Source organism: Hyla sarda, unplaced genomic scaffold, assembly GCF_029499605.1.
Source record: "Hyla sarda isolate aHylSar1 unplaced genomic scaffold, aHylSar1.hap1 scaffold_3158, whole genome shotgun sequence".
Lineage (NCBI taxonomy): Eukaryota > Metazoa > Chordata > Amphibia > Anura > Hylidae > Hyla > Hyla sarda.
This window is the reverse complement of record NW_026609888.1, coordinates 1-22,847: the sequence shown is the minus strand read 5'-3', so window position 1 is coordinate 22,847 and position 22,847 is coordinate 1. Positions and strand designations below refer to the sequence as shown.

The 22,847-nt window shown below is 49.3% G+C and overlaps 6 non-coding genes and 2 pseudogenes across 6 annotated transcripts; all 8 read left to right on the top strand.

Moving 5' to 3' along the window:
* The first annotated feature begins 1,863 nt into the window (after positions 1-1,863).
* On the top strand, positions 1,864-2,054 carry LOC130329127 (U2 spliceosomal RNA). The gene has a single exon (XR_008872933.1). It is a non-coding gene; the product is annotated as a U2 spliceosomal RNA (small nuclear RNA).
* A 2,099-nt stretch (positions 2,055-4,153) lies between these two features.
* On the top strand, positions 4,154-4,344 carry LOC130329126 (U2 spliceosomal RNA). The gene has a single exon (XR_008872932.1). It is a non-coding gene; the product is annotated as a U2 spliceosomal RNA (small nuclear RNA).
* Positions 4,345-6,420: 2,076 nt separating this feature from the next.
* On the top strand, positions 6,421-6,580 carry LOC130329124 (U2 spliceosomal RNA; annotated as a pseudogene).
* Positions 6,581-13,254: 6,674 nt separating this feature from the next.
* LOC130329123 (U2 spliceosomal RNA) lies at positions 13,255-13,428 on the top strand (annotated as a pseudogene).
* Positions 13,429-15,526: 2,098 nt separating this feature from the next.
* Positions 15,527-15,717, top strand: LOC130329122 (U2 spliceosomal RNA). Its single transcript, XR_008872930.1, has one exon. It is a non-coding gene; the product is annotated as a U2 spliceosomal RNA (small nuclear RNA).
* A 2,092-nt stretch (positions 15,718-17,809) lies between these two features.
* Positions 17,810-18,000, top strand: LOC130329125 (U2 spliceosomal RNA). Its single transcript, XR_008872931.1, has one exon. It is a non-coding gene; the product is annotated as a U2 spliceosomal RNA (small nuclear RNA).
* Positions 18,001-20,082: 2,082 nt separating this feature from the next.
* On the top strand, positions 20,083-20,274 carry LOC130329128 (U2 spliceosomal RNA). The gene has a single exon (XR_008872934.1). It is a non-coding gene; the product is annotated as a U2 spliceosomal RNA (small nuclear RNA).
* A 2,104-nt stretch (positions 20,275-22,378) lies between these two features.
* LOC130329121 (U2 spliceosomal RNA) lies at positions 22,379-22,569 on the top strand. The gene has a single exon (XR_008872929.1). It is a non-coding gene; the product is annotated as a U2 spliceosomal RNA (small nuclear RNA).
* The last annotated feature ends 278 nt before the right edge of the window (positions 22,570-22,847 follow it).

Here is a 22,847-nt window from a genome sequence, read left to right as displayed (position 1 = left end):
TTGAGTAGCCAGCACACCTGTGCAGGTAGGGCATGACATGATAGGCAGCTGCCTTGATAGCGGGTGGGTGCTGAATGTTCCTAATTGACAAAATAAGATTAATGCTTATGAAGAAATATAAAATCTCATCCCTTCCCCAATATCGCGCCACACCCCTACCCCTTAATTCCCTGGTTGAACTTGATGGACATATGTCTTTTTTCGACCGTACTAACTATGTAACTATGTAACATAACATGGGGGGGGGGGGGTCTCCTGGCTGTTCACACAGGTGTGTCATTGCTGTACATTGACCATGCATTGCTTCTGTGGTATTGCAAAGGCAAAGACAAATGCTTCCAGCCATCCATTGCACTAATGGATTGGTCATCAGCTGGCTGTCTATGTCCCGCATCAATATAGACCAAAGTACAGAGGGTTAGGCTATGCTATTGTGCACCTACCTGATGCATCAGAAGGTGCGAGGCCCTTGCTAAATTCTGTGCACAGACTTTGAGATCTATGCTTTAGACTGTATCTAAACCTGCTCCAACATGGACTGACATTCTGGCCTACTTTCAGCCGATGCGACTTGTCTGTCGCTGAACAGTCGCTTTTTATGTATTCAGCACCTATGTATAATGTTGTAAAAATGCTCTAGAAGCTAAAGTCGCAGAAATGTCACACATATTTGGCCTGCAACTTTCTGTGCGACAAATTCAGACAGGAAAAATCAGTATAAATCCTTAGAAAATGATCCCCCAGTGTCTCCATCTGCTGGCGGTATTGAATAAGCATTGCTGCACTGATGGGGTATGCATTAGACGAAAAAAAAGAAGAAAAAGAAGAATAATACGCCCAGAAAAGAGGCGAAAAGGAGAAAAACGTAAAAAAACGTGAAAAAAAAGTAAGAGGAAGAGAAGGGAAAAAAAGGTGGAAATGGGTTTAAAAGTGATTTCGGCGGAGAAATATATATATATATATATATATATATATATATATATATATATATGCGCACACACACACATAGATATAAACGTATTCTCCGTTGAGATATTGCAGCCGCTGCTGTGTCCAGGCCCAGGAGCCTTAGCACTGTGCTGTGATGTCACTCAATACCACTGACATCACTAGGTGTAAACAACATCTCTCCTTTGCTGTGTATGTGACTATGGAGCTGTTTGGTGATGTCGTCTATTACGGCCTTCATAGAAGCAACAGGAGATTGTTGCATCCATCTTGAACCCTCAGAACTACAGTGCTATGATGTCACTCACTTCCACAGGCCTTGCAGAGTGTAAACAACAACAACCCAGCTTTGTTGTGTATGTAACCATAGGGATTTGTGATGTCACCTAGAACCTTCACAGCAGCGACAGCTTTATGAGGAGCATCAGCACTGCTCTGCCTGAGCAGAACCATCACCGCCATAGGTTGTCAAATAACCCGGATTTAACCCACACAGGTAAGTCCAATGGGGTGCAGGCATGTCCTCTATGCTTACAGCTTCCCGTGGGTGTTGGTTTGATACCGTTTGGGGACAGCCAAGGAGGCATCTGCAGGCAACAAAGGTAGGTGTGTGCTTGTGTGTGTGTTTCCTATGCAGATCCTAAGCCCAGTGTCACATGCAAGTAGGAGGAGTAAGAAGGGTTCCTGGCAAATCCGGGTTATGGATTGCATTTAAAAAGGCCCCGTGGGAGTGCAATGGGCCCCTGTCTTGCTGCTTAGCAATAATGGTATGGGTTTAGGTTCTGCTGTGTGTACTGGTGGTTGACTGCCCCCCAGCCCAGAGTGTGCATGGAAAATTGTCTGGCAGCCTCCCTGACAGCAAGCAGTGATAGTGCCCATGAAGGGGACCTTGTTGGGCCCGCCCCTTTCACGGTTATCGCTTCTCGGCCTTTTGGCTAAGATCAAGTGTAGTATCTGTTCTTATCAGTTTAATATCTGATACGTCCCCTATCTGGGGACCATATATTAAATGGATTTTTGAGAACGGGGGCCGATTTCGAAGCTTGCTTCCGTCGCCCTATGCATTGACCCGATATGGCAGTATCTTCGGGTACAGTGCACCACCCCCTTACAGGGTTAAAAAGAAAGATTCCTACTTTCATTGCTACCTGCTTGCTGGCTAGCCAGCTAGCCAGCCCTGTGGGCCTTGCTGCTGCTGCAGCCAAAAAACAAAAGGTGGTGCTGCTGCTGCTTCTGCTGCTTCTGCTTCTGCTTGTGTCTGGCCCCTGTTGGAGCGTCCAGGCACAGGACTTCTGCTGCTGCTGACTAAATGGCCTCCTTAATTGGATCATTTGAGTAGCCAGCACACCTGTGCAGGTAGGGCATGACATGATAGGCAGCTGCCTTGATAGCGGGTGGGTGCTGAATGTTCCTAATTGACAAAATAAGATTAATGCTTATGAAGAAATATAAAATCTCATCCCTTCCCCAATATCGCGCCACACCCCTACCCCTTAATTCCCTGGTTGAACTTGATGGACATATGTCTTTTTTCGACCGTACTAACTATGTAACTATGTAACATAACATGGGGGGGGGGGGGGGGGGGGGGTCTCCTGGCTGTTCACACAGGTGTGTCATTGCTGTACATTGACCATGCATTGCTTCTGTGGTATTGCAAAGGCAAAGACAAATGCTTCCAGCCATCCATTGCACTAATGGATTGGTCATCAGCTGGCTGTCTATGTCCCGCATCAATATAGACCAAAGTACAGAGGGTTAGGCTATGCTATTGTGCACCTACCTGATGCATCAGAAGGTGCGAGGCCCTTGCTAAATTCTGTGCACAGACTTTGAGATCTATGCTTTAGACTGTATCTAAACCTGCTCCAACATGGACTGACATTCTGGCCTACTTTCAGCCGATGCGACTTGTCTGTCGCTGAACAGTCGCTTTTTATGTATTCAGCACCTATGTATAATGTTGTAAAAATGCTCTAGAAGCTAAAGTCGCAGAAATGTCACACATATTTGGCCTGCAACTTTCTGTGCGACAAATTCAGACAGGAAAAATCAGTATAAATCCTTAGAAAATGATCCCCCAGTGTCTCCATCTGCTGGCGGTATTGAATAAGCATTGCTGCACTGATGGGGTATGCATTAGACGAAAAAAAAGAAGAAAAAGAAGAATAATACGCCCAGAAAAGAGGCGAAAAGGAGAAAAACGTAAAAAAACGTGAAAAAAAAGTAAGAGGAAGAGAAGGGAAAAAAAGGTGGAAATGGGTTTAAAAGTGATTTCGGCGGAGAAATATATATATATATATATATATATATATATATATATATATATATATGCGCACACACACACATAGATATAAACGTATTCTCCGTTGAGATATTGCAGCCGCTGCTGTGTCCAGGCCCAGGAGCCTTAGCACTGTGCTGTGATGTCACTCAATACCACTGACATCACTAGGTGTAAACAACATCTCTCCTTTGCTGTGTATGTGACTATGGAGCTGTTTGGTGATGTCGTCTATTACGGCCTTCATAGAAGCAACAGGAGATTGTTGCATCCATCTTGAACCCTCAGAACTACAGTGCTATGATGTCACTCACTTCCACAGGCCTTGCAGAGTGTAAACAACAACAACCCAGCTTTGTTGTGTATGTAACCATAGGGATTTGTGATGTCACCTAGAACCTTCACAGCAGCGACAGCTTTATGAGGAGCATCAGCACTGCTCTGCCTGAGCAGAACCATCACCGCCATAGGTTGTCAAATAACCCGGATTTAACCCACACAGGTAAGTCCAATGGGGTGCAGGCATGTCCTCTATGCTTACAGCTTCCCGTGGGTGTTGGTTTGATACCGTTTGGGGACAGCCAAGGAGGCATCTGCAGGCAACAAAGGTAGGTGTGTGCTTGTGTGTGTGTTTCCTATGCAGATCCTAAGCCCAGTGTCACATGCAAGTAGGAGGAGTAAGAAGGGTTCCTGGCAAATCCGGGTTATGGATTGCATTTAAAAAGGCCCCGTGGGAGTGCAATGGGCCCCTGTCTTGCTGCTTAGCAATAATGGTATGGGTTTAGGTTCTGCTGTGTGTACTGGTGGTTGACTGCCCCCCAGCCCAGAGTGTGCATGGAAAATTGTCTGGCAGCCTCCCTGACAGCAAGCAGTGATAGTGCCCATGAAGGGGACCTTGTTGGGCCCGCCCCTTTCACGGTTATCGCTTCTCGGCCTTTTGGCTAAGATCAAGTGTAGTATCTGTTCTTATCAGTTTAATATCTGATACGTCCCCTATCTGGGGACCATATATTAAATGGATTTTTGAGAACGGGGGCCGATTTCGAAGCTTGCTTCCGTCGCCCTATGCATTGACCCGATATGGCAGTATCTTCGGGTACAGTGCACCACCCCCTTACAGGGTTAAAAAGAAAGATTCCTACTTTCATTGCTACCTGCTTGCTGGCTAGCCAGCTAGCCAGCCCTGTGGGCCTTGCTGCTGCTGCAGCCAAAAAACAAAAGGTGGTGCTGCTGCTGCTTCTGCTGCTTCTGCTTCTGCTTGTGTCTGGCCCCTGTTGGAGCGTCCAGGCACAGGACTTCTGCTGCTGCTGACTAAATGGCCTCCTTAATTGGATCATTTGAGTAGCCAGCACACCTGTGCAGGTAGGGCATGACATGATAGGCAGCTGCCTTGATAGCGGGTGGGTGCTGAATGTTCCTAATTGACAAAATAAGATTAATGCTTATGAAGAAATATAAAATCTCATCCCTTCCCCAATATCGCGCCACACCCCTACCCCTTAATTCCCTGGTTGAACTTGATGGACATATGTCTTTTTTCGACCGTACTAACTATGTAACTATGTAACATAACATGGGGGGGGGTCTCCTGGCTGTTCACACAGGTGTGTCATTGCTGTACATTGACCATGCATTGCTTCTGTGGTATTGCAAAGGCAAAGACAAATGCTTCCAGCCATCCATTGCACTAATGGATTGGTCATCAGCTGGCTGTCTATGTCCCGCATCAATATAGACCAAAGTACAGAGGGTTAGGCTATGCTATTGTGCACCTACCTGATGCATCAGAAGGTGCGAGGCCCTTGCTAAATTCTGTGCACAGACTTTGAGATCTATGCTTTAGACTGTATCTAAACCTGCTCCAACATGGACTGACATTCTGGCCTACTTTCAGCCGATGCGACTTGTCTGTCGCTGAACAGTCGCTTTTTATGTATTCAGCACCTATGTATAATGTTGTAAAAATGCTCTAGAAGCTAAAGTCGCAGAAATGTCACACATATTTGGCCTGCAACTTTCTGTGCGACAAATTCAGACAGGAAAAATCAGTATAAATCCTTAGAAAATGATCCCCCAGTGTCTCCATCTGCTGGCGGTATTGAATAAGCATTGCTGCACTGATGGGGTATGCATTAGACGAAAAAAAAGAAGAAAAAGAAGAATAATACGCCCAGAAAAGAGGCGAAAAGGAGAAAAACGTAAAAAAACGTGAAAAAAAAGTAAGAGGAAGAGAAGGGAAAAAAAGGTGGAAATGGGTTTAAAAGTGATTTCGGCGGAGAAATATATATATATATATATATATATATATATATATGCGCACACACACACACATAGATATAAACGTATTCTCCGTTGAGATATTGCAGCCGCTGCTGTGTCCAGGCCCAGGAGCCTTAGCACTGTGCTGTGATGTCACTCAATACCACTGACATCACTAGGTGTAAACAACATCTCTCCTTTGCTGTGTATGTGACTATGGAGCTGTTTGGTGATGTCGTCTATTACGGCCTTCATAGAAGCAACAGGAGATTGTTGCATCCATCTTGAACCCTCAGAACTACAGTGCTATGATGTCACTCACTTCCACAGGCCTTGCAGAGTGTAAACAACAACAACCCAGCTTTGTTGTGTATGTAACCATAGGGATTTGTGATGTCACCTAGAACCTTCACAGCAGCGACAGCTTTATGAGGAGCATCAGCACTGCTCTGCCTGAGCAGAACCATCACCGCCATAGGTTGTCAAATAACCCGGATTTAACCCACACAGGTAAGTCCAATGGGGTGCAGGCATGTCCTCTATGCTTACAGCTTCCCGTGGGTGTTGGTTTGATACCGTTTGGGGACAGCCAAGGAGGCATCTGCAGGCAACAAAGGTAGGTGTGTGCTTGTGTGTGTGTTTCCTATGCAGATCCTAAGCCCAGTGTCACATGCAAGTAGGAGGAGTAAGAAGGGTTCCTGGCAAATCCGGGTTATGGATTGCATTTAAAAAGGCCCCGTGGGAGTGCAATGGGCCCCTGTCTTGCTGCTTAGCAATAATGGTATGGGTTTAGGTTCTGCTGTGTGTACTGGTGGTTGACTGCCCCCCAGCCCAGAGTGTGCATGGAAAATTGTCTGGCAGCCTCCCTGACAGCAAGCAGTGATAGTGCCCATGAAGGGGACCTTGTTGGGCCCGCCCCTTTTACGGTTATCGCTTCTCGGCCTTTTGGCTAAGATCAAGTGTAGTATCTGTTCTTATCAGTTTTCATGCTGGTGGGGATGGGTGCTGCATGGAGGATGCAGGTGTACCAGGGCTTTCCGGGGCTGGTTCTGAGGAATCAGCTCGACGGCTGCCCCGATGTGACCTGTTCCCTCCGGGTCTCGCCATGAGGCTGAGAGGGTCTAGAGCCGAGGTACTTTTGTGCCTCGGGGAGTGGTGACCCCGAGGTGCCGAAACTCACTGGGAGGATAGACTCACTGAGTTGAAGCACGGGCACCATAATCTCTTCACCTTGTGGCACTCACCTCTTGATTCCCGGCCTTCTGGCTAGGATCAGAGAAATTTTTATAGATCCGGCCGGATGTCCGGGCAGTATATCTGCACACATTCACTTATTTATTTATTTTTCGTCACTGTGTCACTTTTTGCGTGTTGTGTGATCACAGGATTTGTCAGGATGCGGTAGCCCTTCTGGGTGTCCCTCCTGGCGGTCTAGGGGAGGTGTGTGTGGCCATTAGGTTCCGCACCTCCCTGCAAACACCCCGGGTACTCCTGCTTGGCAGGGTACCTACCGTAATCGGCTCTGCGGGCAGATACCTTGGCTAACGCCAAGGGGGATGCCGGGAGCATTTGTGGTCCCCTAGTAGCTTCGGCGAAAAGGGACATCGAACCTGGAACCTCGCAGGTACCTTTTGGTCCGGAGGCGAAGGGTAAGGTTTGTTGGGGGGCCTCTCTCCTATCGGAGAAGGGCTTGCGATAGACCGCATCCTTTGTGCACGTTTTTTTAGTGTAACACGTTTGCACTTTTTCTTGCACTTTGGGTGAATCGAAAGCACGTTCCTCGGCTTTAGATAAAAAAAAAAAAAAAAAAAAAAAAAAAATCTGTTCTTATACTTACCTGGCAGGGGAGATACCATGATCGCTACGGTCTGAAGAACTCCAAGCATTGTGGTAGAGATTTTGCGTAGTACGATTGCAGTACTTTTCGTTCTTATTAGAACCGCATTTCTCTAGAGCATACCACCTGAAGATCGTCTCCTGCCTGCCTCGGAACATCTGAAGAAGGAGAAGATCTTGAAGACTGCAGCTCCGGAAGAAGCCGACGAAGAACCTGGAAGAAGGGAATCGGCGGTGAATTCCGGAACAGCGGCGAAGAGGAAGGCGGCGCAGAATCTTTTCGAAGAAACTCGCTGCCTCTGGAGAAGGATTTGCATAGCTCCTCCCACCGGGACCGGATCTGCATAGCTCCTCCCACCCGGGAAAGAAGACTTTGCGAAGCCTCTCTCCACAAGCAAGCAAGGAAGCGGAAAAGAGCCTGCTGGAAGAAGCCATGGCCTCAACCAGCAAGTCCACCCAGGAGGCTGCAGGGCAAGGCCTGGAGGTCCAGCCCCAACCACAGCAAGCTTCAACCTCCACCACGGCAAGGCAGAAGGGCGGCAGAATTCCTAACCTGGAAGCTCCAACCCTGGAGCCCTGGATGAGGCAGACTGTTGCCTTGAAGCTCAAGCCCGTGGACGGAAGGGTGCCGGACATGTCCCACGACGTGTTCTGCAAGAAGATGCTGGCGGATCAAGGCTTCCCCACGGCTGACACCCTGGGAATAGCAACCTTCTTTTCGGGAATCTTCTACATCACCTTTGCCACCATTGGGACCTGTAGAAGATACTGGGAGGTGGTGAAAGCGGCGAGTCCCGAATCCCCTTTCTCTCGCTTTGTGGGCAACTGCCTTATTCAAAGAGAGGAGAGGCGGGTGACGGTCTCAATGCGGAACCCACACACCCCAGGCACGGACATCTCGACCTTCCTGAAGCGCTTCTGCACCGTGGTGAGGGAGCCCACCCGCATCCTGAACTCACTCGGATACTGGACCTGCAAGTGGTCTGTGGTCGTCAGACTCAACAAGAACCCTGCTTCTCCAGACGGACTACAGCACCTGCCAACGACATTTTCCTTGGGCAACTCCACAGGACTTATCTTCTACCCGGACATGCCGCAGACCTGCAGGAGATGTGGCAAGATGGGCCACGAGGGCAAGGACTGTACGGAGGATGCCTGCAGGTATTGCCGTGTGACAGGTCACACGACCAAGGACTGCCCCAAGAGCAAGACCTGCAACCTCTGCGGACTGGCAGCCCACAGCTACAAGGACTGCCCCCAGAGGGAGAGAACATGGGCATCTGTGGCAGCGAGAGCACCGAAGCCAGCCCCAGCTCCGGAGCCAACACCACGGATGGCCAAGCCGACCAAGGAGGGTAAGAAGGCGAAAGCCACCACCCCTGCCCCGTCCCGCCCCTCCCCTGCACCTCCCGCCCCATCCCCTGCCCCTCCCGCCCCATCTCCTGCCCCATCCCGCCCCACCCCTGCCCCATCCCGTCCCACCCCTGCCCCATCCCGTCCCACCCCTGCCCCTCCTGCCCCATCCCGTCCCACCCCTGCCCCTCCTGCCCCATCCCGTCCCACCCCCACCCCTCCTGCCCCATCCCGCCCCACCCCTGCCCCCCGTACCCCACCCCGGCCCACCCCTGCCCCCCGTACCCCACCCCGGCCCACCCCTGCCCCGTCCTCCCCTGCCCGGCCCACCCCTGCCCCGTCCTCCCCTGCCCGGCCCACCCCTGCCCCGTCCTCCCCTGCCCGGGCACTCTCTCCTGCCCCCCGCCCCACCCAGCCTCCTTTCTCTCCTGGCCCAGCAGCACCTAACCCCCCTCCAGCTGCTGGTGCCCGCCCTTCGGAGGACTTTCCTGTGCTTCCTCCCCCAGGTACCATACAGAGGAAGAGGAAAGGAAGGGACAACGTATCAGAAGAGTCCCACAAAAGAAAGATAATCGAGACCTGCGAAACCCCTCAAGCTTCAGATGAGGAGGAGGAGATGGAGCAGGTCTGCGAGAGCCCTGAGGCTTCAGAAGGAGAGGAGGTGATGGAGCAGGCCCAAGTGGAGCAGGTCCAAGCAGAGCCAGTCCAAGCTCAATCTATGGAGGAGCTGCTGCAGGACCCAGAGGTTAAGAAAATCCTGGACACTCCGTCCAACACGGTCTACGACGAGTTCTTGGAAGGGCGCTACGAGAAGCCACACGAGCCGACAGGCGCCAGAGAAGAGGACCCGTCCGACCAGACTGGTAACTAGTATCAGAACTAACCTCTCTTTTTTATTCCCATGGCTGATCTCAACATCTTCTGCATTAATGTGAGGAGTATTAGAGCTTGGTTTAGATTCCAGACTGTTCTTACGTTCTTAGATTCCCAGAGGTGTGATGTTTACATGTTGCAGGAATGTGCTTTGTCTGCTTCTAGGTCTTACAACCATCTGGCCAGGCAGTGGCCTCACGGCCCTTCCTACTGGTCTGGTGGGGGCGACAATAGGTCTGCGGGGGTGGCCATCCTGATCAGGGGAGGTAACTTTGCACTTGATTCCGTCCGGGAGCTCGTCTGTGGCAGACTTCTTGTCGCAGACGGTTCCTGGGCGGGTGAGCCCGTGCGGCTCATCAACGTGTACGCCTCCCCTGAGAGGGATGTCCGACTGGAGGTTCTCCAGGCCCTGCGGGCTGAACTCGCCACCACTAGGGCAGTAGTGTTGGGTGGTGACTTCAACTGCCCCATTGAGGTGGACGGGCGCAGTTCTGGCACATCCGCCAACCTGGACGTGACGTCTAAACTGCTGATTGAGATGGTGACGGAGGCATCCTTGCAGGACGTTGTCGGGTCCGTCGGGAACGGCTCCGTAAACTATACGTGGAGCCGCCCCGATGGCTCGCTCCGTTCTCGGATAGACTTCATCTTCACTTCGAGAGCAGTCAGAAAGGTGTCGTACTCTATGGTCCCCTGCTTCTTCTCTGACCACAGGGCCATTCGATTCCGGGGGACTCTGGGCCATGGATTCCCACCTGGCCCAGGCTCCTGGAAGTTGAATTGTGCCCTGTTGGAGCAGAGGGAGGTCATGGAGGAACTTAGGGATGCGTACCTTGTATGGCGAAATGACAAATGTCTGTTCAAGTGCATCAGCGACTGGTGGGAATATGTTAAAGTCGAATTCCGTTGTTTCTTTCAGGCAAAAGGCAGACAACAGGCGTGTGCGAAGAAGTGGGACTTGAGGAAACTGCAGCGCGAGCTGCGGTCCCTGCAGGACCTGCTCCAGTGTGGCTGGGACGTCAGGGAGGAGCTGGAGGAGACCAAAAAGAGCTTGAAAAGGCACTTTGAGGAGGAATCCAAGCGAATCGTCTTTCGTTCCAAGGTGGAGAACCTGGAGAAGGGTGAGAAATGTAACTCTTTCTTTTTCAGGAAGCTCCATGCCGGCCACACGCCCCTGACTGAGCTACGAGATGAGACCGGACACATGAGGAGCGGCAAGGAGGAAGTGATGGGGGTCGTCCACGACTTCTACAGCAACCTCTACGCCCCCAAGTCATCCGACCCCGAAGCCGCCGAGAGGTTCCTGTCAGGTGTCACTAACGTTGTTGATCCCGCAGGTGCGGCGGCTATGGACGATCCCTTGACGGTGGGGGAGCAGCTCTCTGCCGCTAAATCCTTTAAGCCCGGCAGGACCCCGGGCAGTGACGGTCTCCCGGCCGAGCTCTACGTAGCGCTGGGTGACCTGACCTGTCCGGACCTGTTGGAGGTGTACGAGGAGATGGTGGTGGGGGGCAGAATGCCTCCGTCGTTGAGGGAAGGGATGATCACGATCTTGTATAAGCGGAAGGGGGAGAGATGTGACCTGAAAAACTGGCGTCCCATCTCTCTCCTGAACGTGGACTACAAGATCCTCGCCAAGGTGCTGGCCAACAGGCTGAAACCTGTCATGGGGCAGATCGTCCATCCGGACCAGACCTGCAGCATTCCTGGCCGCAGGATTGCCGACAGCCTTGCCCTTGTGAGAGACACGGTCCATTACATCCAGGACCGCGGGGGCCGCGCCGCCCTGGTCAGCTTAGATCAGGAGAAGGCGTTCGACCGTGTCTCCCACGCATTCATGGACAGGGTTTTGCGCAGGCTGGGTCTGGGGAAGATGTTTTGCTCTTTTGTTAACGTTATGTATTTTGACATTTACAGCACGGTGTTGGTGAACGGCTGGAAGACTGACCCCTTTTCCATTCTTTCAGGGGTTAGACAAGGCTGCCCTCTTTCACCTCTCCTTTTTGTTTGTGTTATAGAGCTCTTCGCTGAGACTATCCGGCAGAGTGGAGAGATCAGAGGGATCACCGCACCAGGACCAGATCGCCACGAGGTCAAGTGCTCGCTCTACATGGACGACGTGACCGTCTTCTGCGCTGACCAGCGTTCGGTGACTGCACTCGTCCAGACCTGCGAGGACTTCGGCAGAGCTTCGGGGGCAAAAGTCAACTGCGGGAAGTCGGAGGCCATGCTCTTCGGGGAGTGGCACCTGGCTTCTTCCGCCCCCTTCCCCTTTACTATTAAGCCGGACTTCATTCAAATTCTTGGAGTCTGGTTCGGGAAGGAAGGAGCGGCCCTTAAGTCTTGGCAAGACCGACTAGGAAGGATAAACTCAAAGATCGGACTGTGGAGCTCCAGAAAGCTCACGATGGAAGGCAAGGCACTTGTCCTGCGGAGTGAAGTTTTGCCTGTGCTCCAATATACCGCACAGGCCTGGCCTCCCCATACCACCGTTTGCAAGGCCATCACCCGGACAGTATTTGGCTTCGTCTGGGGCAAAATGGACAGAGTCAAGAGGACCGTGATGTACAAGGAACCCCGCAAGGGTGGGAAGGGAATACCCGACATCCCCGCTCTGCTGAGGGCCTCCTTTGCATGTGTCACGGTGCAGCGGACTCTTGTAGAAAAGACTGGCTCAGCGGGCAGGTCCATGTCTCGCTTGCTTCTCATGCCCCTCTGGAGACAGCTGGGCTGGGACAAGTGGGACAGCTCCATCCCTTACAACTGGAACACTCCCTGGTTCTATGGGGATGTTGTCCGGTTTGTGAGGGAGCACCAGCTGGAAGGACTGAAACCAGACCTATGGAAGCCAAAGACAATCCACAAGCTCATCCGAGCTAAGGACTCGACCGAGCTGGTTCCGGGACTCCCCGCAGCCACTGCAGAGACAGTTTGGAACAATGTGGCCTCAAAGCGGCTTACCAATGGACACAAGGACTTGTCGTGGATGGCCGTCATGGGAGGTCTCTCTCTCAGGTCATTCATGCATGCCCGCAACCTGTGCAAGACCCGGTACTGCCCCCGTTGCCCCTACGTGGAGGAAACATCTTTCCACGTGTTTTGGCAGTGCCCCTTTGCACAGGGTCTGTTGGACGCCCTAGAACAGGAACTCAGAGACTCAGTGCCCAGGAGCTGCCTATCGTACCATTCGGTGCTTTACGGCCTGTTCCCTGGGACCCACGACGTGGAGGCCATCCAGGAGGCCTGGCGCCTTATGAACTGTTTTAAGGACGCAGTGTGGCTCTCCAGGAACCGCCTCGTGATCAACAGGGAAAACATGTCCGTCCGGGACTGCCGCAGGTTCATCAAGAACCTGCTTAGAGACTATTCCATCTTGGACAGCTCGGTCGTTGATGAGGAAGAAGAGGAGTGAAGACCCCTCTCCTTCTCCCATGTCTCCCTGAAGATACAGCCCAACAGTTTGGCCCTGTGATCCGCCCCCTCCCTACCCCCACATAGTCGCCCACACCCCTACCCCGATCACAGATTGTATTATTTGGTTTTTGTTTGATCTCTTGTGCTTTTCTATTGCAGGATTGAGCTGAATGTTAGAGTAGCATGGTGTGCGATGTATAGCTTAGGGAACCTTTGCTGTGTATTGTACTATCATGCTTTGTGTGACTGTAATTTATTGTACGACTTGTAATGACTGAACGGAAAATAAAGCTCTTTCAATCAAAAAATCTGTTCTTATCAGTTTAATATCTGATACGTCCCCTATCTGGGGACCATATATTAAATGGATTTTTGAGAACGGGGGCCGATTTCGAAGCTTGCTTCCGTCGCCCTATGCATTGACCCGATATGGCAGTATCTTCGGGTACAGTGCACCACCCCCTTACAGGGTTAAAAAGAAAGATTCCTACTTTCATTGCTACCTGCTTGCTGGCTAGCCAGCTAGCCAGCCCTGTGGGCCTTGCTGCTGCTGCAGCCAAAAAACAAAAGGTGGTGCTGCTGCTGCTTCTGCTGCTTCTGCTTCTGCTTGTGTCTGGCCCCTGTTGGAGCGTCCAGGCACAGGACTTCTGCTGCTGCTGACTAAATGGCCTCCTTAATTGGATCATTTGAGTAGCCAGCACACCTGTGCAGGTAGGGCATGACATGATAGGCAGCTGCCTTGATAGCGGGTGGGTGCTGAATGTTCCTAATTGACAAAATAAGATTAATGCTTATGAAGAAATATAAAATCTCATCCCTTCCCCAATATCGCGCCACACCCCTACCCCTTAATTCCCTGGTTGAACTTGATGGACATATGTCTTTTTTCGACCGTACTAACTATGTAACTATGTAACATAACATGGGGGGGGGGGGGGGGGGGGGTCTCCTGGCTGTTCACACAGGTGTGTCATTGCTGTACATTGACCATGCATTGCTTCTGTGGTATTGCAAAGGCAAAGACAAATGCTTCCAGCCATCCATTGCACTAATGGATTGGTCATCAGCTGGCTGTCTATGTCCCGCATCAATATAGACCAAAGTACAGAGGGTTAGGCTATGCTATTGTGCACCTACCTGATGCATCAGAAGGTGCGAGGCCCTTGCTAAATTCTGTGCACAGACTTTGAGATCTATGCTTTAGACTGTATCTAAACCTGCTCCAACATGGACTGACATTCTGGCCTACTTTCAGCCGATGCGACTTGTCTGTCGCTGAACAGTCGCTTTTTATGTATTCAGCACCTATGTATAATGTTGTAAAAATGCTCTAGAAGCTAAAGTCGCAGAAATGTCACACATATTTGGCCTGCAACTTTCTGTGCGACAAATTCAGACAGGAAAAATCAGTATAAATCCTTAGAAAATGATCCCCCAGTGTCTCCATCTGCTGGCGGTATTGAATAAGCATTGCTGCACTGATGGGGTATGCATTAGACGAAAAAAAAGAAGAAAAAGAAGAATAATACGCCCAGAAAAGAGGCGAAAAGGAGAAAAACGTAAAAAAACGTGAAAAAAAAGTAAGAGGAAGAGAAGGGAAAAAAAGGTGGAAATGGGTTTAAAAGTGATTTCGGCGGAGAAATATATATATATATATATATATATATATATATATATATATATATATGCGCACACACACACATAGATATAAACGTATTCTCCGTTGAGATATTGCAGCCGCTGCTGTGTCCAGGCCCAGGAGCCTTAGCACTGTGCTGTGATGTCACTCAATACCACTGACATCACTAGGTGTAAACAACATCTCTCCTTTGCTGTGTATGTGACTATGGAGCTGTTTGGTGATGTCGTCTATTACGGCCTTCATAGAAGCAACAGGAGATTGTTGCATCCATCTTGAACCCTCAGAACTACAGTGCTATGATGTCACTCACTTCCACAGGCCTTGCAGAGTGTAAACAACAACAACCCAGCTTTGTTGTGTATGTAACCATAGGGATTTGTGATGTCACCTAGAACCTTCACAGCAGCGACAGCTTTATGAGGAGCATCAGCACTGCTCTGCCTGAGCAGAACCATCACCGCCATAGGTTGTCAAATAACCCGGATTTAACCCACACAGGTAAGTCCAATGGGGTGCAGGCATGTCCTCTATGCTTACAGCTTCCCGTGGGTGTTGGTTTGATACCGTTTGGGGACAGCCAAGGAGGCATCTGCAGGCAACAAAGGTAGGTGTGTGCTTGTGTGTGTGTTTCCTATGCAGATCCTAAGCCCAGTGTCACATGCAAGTAGGAGGAGTAAGAAGGGTTCCTGGCAAATCCGGGTTATGGATTGCATTTAAAAAGGCCCCGTGGGAGTGCAATGGGCCCCTGTCTTGCTGCTTAGCAATAATGGTATGGGTTTAGGTTCTGCTGTGTGTACTGGTGGTTGACTGCCCCCCAGCCCAGAGTGTGCATGGAAAATTGTCTGGCAGCCTCCCTGACAGCAAGCAGTGATAGTGCCCATGAAGGGGACCTTGTTGGGCCCGCCCCTTTCACGGTTATCGCTTCTCGGCCTTTTGGCTAAGATCAAGTGTAGTATCTGTTCTTATCAGTTAAATATCTGATACGTCCCCTATCTGGGGACCATATATTAAATGGATTTTTGAGAACGGGGGCCGATTTCGAAGCTTGCTTCCGTCGCCCTATGCATTGACCCGATATGGCAGTATCTTCGGGTACAGTGCACCACCCCCTTACAGGGTTAAAAAGAAAGATTCCTACTTTCATTGCTACCTGCTTGCTGGCTAGCCAGCTAGCCAGCCCTGTGGGCCTTGCTGCTGCTGCAGCCAAAAAACAAAAGGTGGTGCTGCTGCTGCTTCTGCTGCTTCTGCTTCTGCTTGTGTCTGGCCCCTGTTGGAGCGTCCAGGCACAGGACTTCTGCTGCTGCTGACTAAATGGCCTCCTTAATTGGATCATTTGAGTAGCCAGCACACCTGTGCAGGTAGGGCATGACATGATAGGCAGCTGCCTTGATAGCGGGTGGGTGCTGAATGTTCCTAATTGACAAAATAAGATTAATGCTTATGAAGAAATATAAAATCTCATCCCTTCCCCAATATCGCGCCACACCCCTACCCCTTAATTCCCTGGTTGAACTTGATGGACATATGTCTTTTTTCGACCGTACTAACTATGTAACTATGTAACATAACATGGGGGGGGGGGGGTCTCCTGGCTGTTCACACAGGTGTGTCATTGCTGTACATTGACCATGCATTGCTTCTGTGGTATTGCAAAGGCAAAGACAAATGCTTCCAGCCATCCATTGCACTAATGGATTGGTCATCAGCTGGCTGTCTATGTCCCGCATCAATATAGACCAAAGTACAGAGGGTTAGGCTATGCTATTGTGCACCTACCTGATGCATCAGAAGGTGCGAGGCCCTTGCTAAATTCTGTGCACAGACTTTGAGATCTATGCTTTAGACTGTATCTAAACCTGCTCCAACATGGACTGACATTCTGGCCTACTTTCAGCCGATGCGACTTGTCTGTCGCTGAACAGTCGCTTTTTATGTATTCAGCACCTATGTATAATGTTGTAAAAATGCTCTAGAAGCTAAAGTCGCAGAAATGTCACACATATTTGGCCTGCAACTTTCTGTGCGACAAATTCAGACAGGAAAAATCAGTATAAATCCTTAGAAAATGATCCCCCAGTGTCTCCATCTGCTGGCGGTATTGAATAAGCATTGCTGCACTGATGGGGTATGCATTAGACGAAAAAAAAGAAGAAAAAGAAGAATAATACGCCCAGAAAAGAGGCGAAAAGGAGAAAAACGTAAAAAAACGTGAAAAAAAAGTAAGAGGAAGAGAAGGGAAAAAAAGGTGGAAATGGGTTTAAAAGTGATTTCGGCGGAGAAATATATATATATATATATATATATATATATATATATATATATATATATGCGCACACACACACATAGATATAAACGTATTCTCCGTTGAGATATTGCAGCCGCTGCTGTGTCCAGGCCCAGGAGCCTTAGCACTGTGCTGTGATGTCACTCAATACCACTGACATCACTAGGTGTAAACAACATCTCTCCTTTGCTGTGTATGTGACTATGGAGCTGTTTGGTGATGTCGTCTATTACGGCCTTCATAGAAGCAACAGGAGATTGTTGCATCCATCTTGAACCCTCAGAACTACAGTGCTATGATGTCACTCACTTCCACAGGCCTTGCAGAGTGTAAACAACAACAACCCAGCTTTGTTGTGTATGTAACCATAGGGATTTGTGATGTCACCTAGAACCTTCACAGCAGCGACAGCTTTATGAGGAGCATCAGCACTGCTCTGCCTGAGCAGAACCATCACCGCCATAGGTTGTCAAATAACCCGGATTTAACCCACACAGGTAAGTCCAATGGGGTGCAGGCATGTCCTCTATGCTTACAGCTTCCCGTGGGTGTTGGTTTGATACCGTTTGGGGACAGCCAAGGAGGCATCTGCAGGCAACAAAGGTAGGTGTGTGCTTGTGTGTGTGTTTCCTATGCAGATCCTAAGCCCAGTGTCACATGCAAGTAGGAGGAGTAAGAAGGGTTCCTGGCAAATCCGGGTTATGGATTGCATTTAAAAAGGCCCCGTGGGAGTGCAATGGGCCCCTGTCTTGCTGCTTAGCAATAATGGTATGGGTTTAGGTTCTGCTGTGTGTACTGGTGGTTGACTGCCCCCCAGCCCAGAGTGTGCATGGAAAATTGTCTGGCAGCCTCCCTGACAGCAAGCAGTGATAGTGCCCATGAAGGGGACCTTGTTGGGCCCGCCCCTTTCACGGTTATCGCTTCTCGGCCTTTTGGCTAAGATCAAGTGTAGTATCTGTTCTTATCAGTTTAATATCTGATACGTCCCCTATCTGGGGACCATATATTAAATGGATTTTTGAGAACGGGGGCCGATTTCGAAGCTTGCTTCCGTCGCCCTATGCATTGACCCGATATGGCAGTATCTTCGGGTACAGTGCACCACCCCCTTACAGGGTTAAAAAGAAAGATTCCTACTTTCATTGCTACCTGCTTGCTGGCTAGCCAGCTAGCCAGCCCTGTGGGCCTTGCTGCTGCTGCAGCCAAAAAACAAAAGGTGGTGCTGCTGCTGCTTCTGCTGCTTCTGCTTCTGCTTGTGTCTGGCCCCTGTTGGAGCGTCCAGGCACAGGACTTCTGCTGCTGCTGACTAAATGGCCTCCTTAATTGGATCATTTGAGTAGCCAGCACACCTGTGCAGGTAGGGCATGACATGATAGGCAGCTGCCTTGATAGCGGGTGGGTGCTGAATGTTCCTAATTGACAAAATAAGATTAATGCTTATGAAGAAATATAAAATCTCATCCCTTCCCCAATATCGCGCCACACCCCTACCCCTTAATTCCCTGGTTGAACTTGATGGACATATGTCTTTTTTCGACCGTACTAACTATGTAACTATGTAACATAACATGGGGGGGGGGTCTCCTGGCTGTTCACACAGGTGTGTCATTGCTGTACATTGACCATGCATTGCTTCTGTGGTATTGCAAAGGCAAAGACAAATGCTTCCAGCCATCCATTGCACTAATGGATTGGTCATCAGCTGGCTGTCTATGTCCCGCATCAATATAGACCAAAGTACAGAGGGTTAGGCTATGCTATTGTGCACCTACCTGATGCATCAGAAGGTGCGAGGCCCTTGCTAAATTCTGTGCACAGACTTTGAGATCTATGCTTTAGACTGTATCTAAACCTGCTCCAACATGGACTGACATTCTGGCCTACTTTCAGCCGATGCGACTTGTCTGTCGCTGAACAGTCGCTTTTTATGTATTCAGCACCTATGTATAATGTTGTAAAAATGCTCTAGAAGCTAAAGTCGCAGAAATGTCACACATATTTGGCCTGCAACTTTCTGTGCGACAAATTCAGACAGGAAAAATCAGTATAAATCCTTAGAAAATGATCCCCCAGTGTCTCCATCTGCTGGCGGTATTGAATAAGCATTGCTGCACTGATGGGGTATGCATTAGACGAAAAAAAGAAGAAAAAGAAGAATAATACGCCCAGAAAAGAGGCGAAAAGGAGAAAAACGTAAAAAAACGTGAAAAAAAAGTAAGAGGAAGAGAGGGAAAAAAAGGTGGAAATGGGTTTAAAAGTGATTTCGGCGGAGAAATATTATATATATATATATATATATATATATATATATATATATATGCGCACACACACACATAGATATAAACGTATTCTCCGTTGAGATATTGCAGCCGCTGCTGTGTCCAGGCCCAGGAGCCTTAGCACTGTGCTGTGATGTCACTCAATACCACTGACATCACTAGGTGTAAACAACATCTCTCCTTTGCTGTGTATGTGACTATGGAGCTGTTTGGTGATGTCGTCTATTACGGCCTTCATAGAAGCAACAGGAGATTGTTGCATCCATCTTGAACCCTCAGAACTACAGTGCTATGATGTCACTCACTTCCACAGGCCTTGCAGAGTGTAAACAACAACAACCCAGCTTTGTTGTGTATGTAACCATAGGGATTTGTGATGTCACCTAGAACCTTCACAGCAGCGACAGCTTTATGAGGAGCATCAGCACTGCTCTGCCTGAGCAGAACCATCACCGCCATAGGTTGTCAAATAACCCGGATTTAACCCACACAGGTAAGTCCAATGGGGTGCAGGCATGTCCTCTATGCTTACAGCTTCCCGTGGGTGTTGGTTTGATACCGTTTGGGGACAGCAAGGAGGCATCTGCAGGCAACAAAGGTAGGTGTGTGCTTGTGTGTGTGTTTTCCTATGCAGATCCTAAGCCCAGTGTCACATGCAAGTAGGAGGAGTAAGAAGGGTTCCTGGCAAATCCGGGTTATGGATTGCATTAAAAAGGCCCCGTGGGAGTGCAATGGGCCCCTGTCTTGCTGCTTAGCAATAATGGTATGGGTTTAGGTTCTGCTGTGTGTACTGGTGGTTGACTGCCCCCCCAGCCAGAGTGTGCATGGAAAATTGTCTGGCAGCCTCCCTGACAGCAAGCAGTGATAGTGCCCATGAAGGGGACCTTGTTGGGCCCGCCCTTTCACGGTTATCGCTTCTCGGCCTTTTGGCTAAGATCAAGTGTAGTATCTGTTCTTATCAGTTAAATATCTGATACGTCCCCTATCTGGGGACCATATATTAAATGGATTTTTGAGAACGGGGGCCGATTTCGAAGCTTGCTTCCGTTCGCCCTATGCATTGACCCGATATGGCAGTATCTTCGGGTACAGTGCACCACCCCCTTACAGGGTTAAAAAGAAAGATTCCTACTTTCATTGCTACCTGCTTGCTGGCTAGCCAGCTAGCCAGCCCTGTGGGCCTTGCTGCTGCTGCAGCCAAAAAACAAAAGGTGGTGCTGCTGCTGCTTCTGCTGCTTCTGCTTCTGCTTGTGTCTGGCCCCTGTTGGAGCGTCCAGGCACAGGACTTCTGCTGCTGCTGACTAAATGGCCTCCTTAATTGGATCATTTGAGTAGCCAGCACACCTGTGCAGGTAGGGCATGACATGATAGGCAGCTGCCTTGATAGCGGGTGGGTGCTGAATGTTCCTAATTGACAAAATAAGATTAATGCTTATGAAGAAATATAAAATCTCATCCCTTCCCCAATATCGCGCCACACCCCTACCCCTTAATTCCCTGGTTGAACTTGATGGACATATGTCTTTTTTCGACCGTACTAACTATGTAACTATGTAACATAACATGGGGGGGGGGGGGGTCTCCTGGCTGTTCACACAGGGTGTGTCATTGCTGTACATTGACCATGCATTGCTTCTGTGGTATTGCAAAGGCAAAGACAAATGCTTCCAGCCATCCATTGCACTAATGGATTGGTCATCAGCTGGCTGTCTATGTCCCGCATCAATATAGACCAAAGTACAGAGGGTTAGGCTATGCTATTGTGCACCTACCTGATGCATCAGAAGGTGCGAGGCCCTTGCTAAATTCTGTGCACAGACTTTGAGATCTATGCTTTAGACTGTATCTAAACCTGCTCCAAACATGGACTGACATTTCTGGCCTACTTTCAGCCGATGCGACTTGTCTGTCGCTGAACAGTCGCTTTTTTATGTATTCAGCACCTATGTATAATGTTGTAAAAATGCTCTAGAAGCTAAAGTCGCAGAAATGTCACACATATTTGGCCTGCAACTTTCTGTGCGACAAATTCAGACAGGAAAAATCAGTATAAATCCTTAGAAAATGATCCCCAGTGTCTCCATCTGCTGGCGGTATTGAATAAGCATTGCTGCACTGATGGGGTATGCATTAGACGAAAAAAAGAAGAAAAAGAAGAATAATACGCCCAGAAAAGAGGCGAAAAGGAGAAAAACGTAAAAAAACGTGAAAAAAAAGTAAGAGGAAGAGAAGGGAAAAAAAGGTGGAAATGGGTTTAAAAGTGATTTCGGCGGAGAAATATATATATATATATATATATATATATATATATATATATATATATATATATATATTTGCGCACACACACACATAGATATAAACGTATTCTCCGTTGAGATATTGCAGCCGCTGCTGTGTCCAGGCCCAGGAGCCTTAGCACTGTGCTGTGATGTCACTCAATACCACTGACATCACTAGGTGTAAACAACATCTCTCCTTTGCTGTGTATGTGACTATGGAGCTGTTTGGTGATGTCGTCTATTACGGCCTTCATAGAAGCAACAGGAGATTGTTGCATCCATCTTGAACCCTCAGAACTACAGTGCTATGATGTCACTCACTTCCACAGGCCTTGCAGAGTGTAAACAACAACAACCCAGCTTTGTTGTGTATGTAACCATAGGGATTTGTGATGTCACCTAGAACCTTCACAGCAGCGACAGCTTTATGAGGAGCATCAGCACTGCTCTGCCTGAGCAGAACCATCACCGCCATAGGTTGTCAAATAACCCGGATTTAACCCACACAGGTAAGTCCAATGGGGTGCAGGCATGTCCTCTATGCTTACAGCTCCCGTGGGTGTTGGTTTGATACCGTTTGGGGACAGCCAAGGAGGCATCTGCAGGCAACAAAGGTAGGTGTGTGCTTGTGTGTGTGTTTCCTATGCAGATCCTAAGCCCAGTGTCACATGCAAGTAGGAGGAGTAAGAAGGGTTCCTGGCAAATCCGGGTTATGGATTGCATTTAAAAAGGCCCCGTGGGAGTGCAATGGGCCCCTGTCTTGCTGCTTAGCAATAATGGTATGGGTTTAGGTTCTGCTGTGTGTACTGGTGGTTGACTGCCCCCCAGCCCAGAGTGTGCATGGAAAATTGTCTGGCAGCCTCCCTGACAGCAAGCAGTGATAGTGCCCATGAAGGGGACCTTGTTGGGCCCGCCCCTTTCACGGTTATCGCTTCTCGGCCTTTTGGCTAAGATCAAGTGTAGTATCTGTTCTTATCAGTTTAATATCTGATACGTCCCCTATCTGGGGACCATATATTAAATGGATTTTTGAGAACGGGGGCCGATTTCGAAGCTTGCTTCCGTCGCCCTATGCATTGACCCGATATGGCAGTATCTTCGGGTACAGTGCACCACCCCCTTACAGGGTTAAAAAGAAAGATTCCTACTTTCATTGCTACCTGCTTGCTGGCTAGCCAGCTAGCCAGCCCTGTGGGCCTTGCTGCTGCTGCAGCCAAAAAACAAAAGGTGGTGCTGCTGCTGCTTCTGCTGCTTCTGCTTCTGCTTGTGTCTGGCCCCTGTTGGAGCGTCCAGGCACAGGACTTCTGCTGCTGCTGACTAAATGGCCTCCTTAATTGGATCATTTGAGTAGCCAGCACACCTGTGCAGGTAGGGCATGACATGATAGGCAGCTGCC